Raw genomic sequence first — 3,354 nt, 5'->3', positions numbered from 1 at the left:
TGCGGCGGAATAAGTCCGATTGGTGGGTTGTAATAAAAACAAAGCATGTAGGTAGGGTGGAAGTCGAGAATCTGTTTGATGTTGTATATCAAAACGATATCTCTATTGTTCACCAAATAGTGGACGATCAGTTAGAAAATGATTTGGAACATCCTGAACGCATATTGGAAGAAGTTGATATAAATGAAGTAATAATTATAGAAAATGAGGATGAAGAATCAACTGATGAAGCTCAAACAAGTGAGGATGAAGAATTCTCGGACGAGGAACAATACGTCGATGAGGATTAAAAAGTTGGGTTTTTAAAGCACCCTCGTTTTATAGCTAGTTTCTTATATGTTTCAATCTAAATATGTATTATATTATGCAAATGGCAGGCAAGGGTCAAGGTAACAATGGCCCTACTAGTTCTCGGGGTCGAGAAAAGGCTAGGAAGGGAAAGAGGAGGGTAGATAATAATACTCCCTCTTTTCCACCCTCTTCAGAGATGCCTATGTCTTATCCTCCACCACACGGCTATACTGAGCTGCCACAGCATCACGAGCCCTACACCTTCATCTAGACACCAGGTCTTTCATCACAGGGCCATAGGATTATACGTCCGACATACAGTCCAGCTGCCTCACGACCACGAGGATTGCAATCATCTGTATCACATCCCTACATATCACAGCCACATGGATCGCATCCATCCATGTCACAGCCACTCGGGTCAAATCCATTCGGGTCACAGCCATCAGTATCACAGCCACTTGGGTTGCATCCAGCTATGTCGCAGTCACAGGGATCACATCCATCTTCATCAGCGACTCCATCTATTTCAGGAATTCGCTTGCGAGGCAGTAGCTCTGACCCACCTACACCATCCACACATGCCTCTGATACACATTCTTCAGACGATAATGACGAGGAAGTGCATTATGATCAATATGACAGGATCATCATAGTCTCTGAGGGTGATAGGTAAGAGTTATTTGTTATTTTTGCGTTTATTATTTTGTAACATTTTTACTAAGATATTAATGTGTTTTTATTGTTAAATTGTAGGTTCAAGCCGAGTAATAAGACTAGGAGGATAATCACCAATGCCATTAGAAAGCTTTATGATGGCCCTTATGCGACTTGGAATGATTTCCATTCTCGCTGAAGGAGCAAATTTTCAATCGATTTAAGGTATAAATGTTCTTTTAAGCAGTTTAAAAATTTATGGTTATGATGTTTCCATATAATATTCATCTTTTGAAATACTGAGCAAGTGTGTATGGGAAGACCTCTATAGCGCGAAAATGGCTGCAAATTTTCATCATAAAGCTCGCAACATATTGGCGGATGCTTTCTCCGATGCTAGAAAGAAGAACAAGAGGCCTAGCTGGTTACTTCAGAATTTATGGGATGATTTGCAAAGGCAATTGCTTACCGCAGACTTATTAGAGAGGAGCGAAAAAGGAAAGAAAGCTCGCGCATCCGAGAAGGGGACAGTAAAAAGAAGATTGGTATGTAATTACTTAAATTATTTTACTTTTCAAAGTATATCTATTATCTTTATTAACTAAATTAATTTGTTTTCAGGAAAAGAAGTTGGGGCGTCCAATGAGCCATGATGAGCTATTCAAGGAGACGCATTGTAAAGAAGAAGAAAGAGACGGATCAAGAAAGGTGGGTCGAAGACCGGGCCTCAACTGCATATGTAAGCTTTCACTTTTCTTTAAGTATTATTATTTACTTTTATAAGAATTTTGAAATACTGATTCAATTTAAAATAATATAGGGTCGATACCAAAGTAACATGGAGGAATTCATTCGCAGTCATCCAGCTGGTGAATCGGGCGAGCCAACCCAACGTTCGGACGTGGATGCTGAAAGAATATAGTTAGAGTCTGTTGGCGGTCCAAAATGGGGGAAGGTAGACGGACTTCCTACTAAAAAGTTCCATCACTATAAGTGTGGAATGCAAGGAATAGGGACTTCCTCGCAAGGGGAGCAAGTTAATGGGGAGAGCCTCTCCGCTATGCGGGAGACTGTGACAAAGCTCACATCCGAGCTAGAAGTGGCCAAGGAAAGAGAAAGGGTTAGAGATGCTCAATTCCTTGGCATGCAAGCTCAGATCAGAACTCTCCTATCTACTGGAGCTTTTCCGTTGCCCCGGTCTCGTGAGTCATCGCCAGATGTTCGACCTCCACGTGATTGTTCCTCCCGTCCTACTCGTGATCGTTCCTCCCGTCCTCCCCGTGATCGTTCTTCCCGTCCTCCACAAGACCCTTCTCTATACCGTCTTGTAGATGAAATTTTATCAAACGGTGATAATGATGTTGTACAAAATACCCCTTTACATTTATATACTTTGAACTAGACAAATAGAACCAGTTTTGAACTTATTGTAACTATTTTTAACTTGGTTTTGGATTGTTATGTTCAATTGAACTTTAATTTGTTAGTTTTTAAAGTGTTTATTGAATGTTTGGTTGTTGTTGTTGATGTTGTTGTTGTTGTTGTAGTTGTAGTTGTTGTGTTATTGTTGTTGTTGTTGTTGTTGTGTTGTTGTTGTTCTGTTGTTGTTGTTGTATTGATGTGCTGGCAGGTGGTGTAGCTACCAAAACAGGCATTTTATGCTAAAATTAAACCCAGAAAACCGACCAAAGTTGGTCAGTTTCTAATAAATAAAAAAAACTGCAAACTACTGACCAAAGTTGGTCGGTATTCATTGAAAAAAATAATAATTGACTATTACCGACCAAAGTTGGTCGGTTGATGAACAAGGAATTCCTAGAATTCAACATTACCGACCAACTTTGGTCGGTATTGTTAAATTTTAATTATTTTAGAAAAAAATATATTTTCAGTTACCGACGAACTTTGGTCATTTTTTTAATTTTAATAATTAATAAAAAAACATAAATTAAATACACCGACCAACTTTGGTCGGTAAAATTAAATTAATAAAATATGTTTTCGACCAAAGTTGGTCGGTAAATCATTTAAATTCTTCAGATGGTCGTTCTAATATACTGACCAACGTTGGTTGGTATATTAAAACGACCATCAAAATACCATCCAAGCGTATTTGGCCGCGTTTTAATCGGTAATTGGCCATAACCGACCAAAGTTGATCGATTTTTCTGGTCGGTATTTAGCGGATTTCTTGTAGTGGTGGCTCTAACGGCCTACAACAAATGAAAGGGTTATTTCCACCCTAAACCATAGCATATACTATGACGTAAATAAATTAAGCCCAAGTGATTAGCTTACTTTAATAAGGTCAAATCCTACCAATGCGGTCGTAACCTAACTGGTACTCGATCCCATATTGGTACAAACTTTCCTTCTTAATCTTTGGGTTGAATTCTTGGGTATGCC

The sequence above is a fragment of the Nicotiana attenuata genome, unplaced genomic scaffold (genome assembly GCF_001879085.1).
Source record: "Nicotiana attenuata strain UT unplaced genomic scaffold, NIATTr2, whole genome shotgun sequence".
NCBI classification, from domain to species: Eukaryota; Viridiplantae; Streptophyta; class Magnoliopsida; order Solanales; family Solanaceae; genus Nicotiana; species Nicotiana attenuata.
This window is presented reverse-complemented; position numbering follows the sequence as displayed.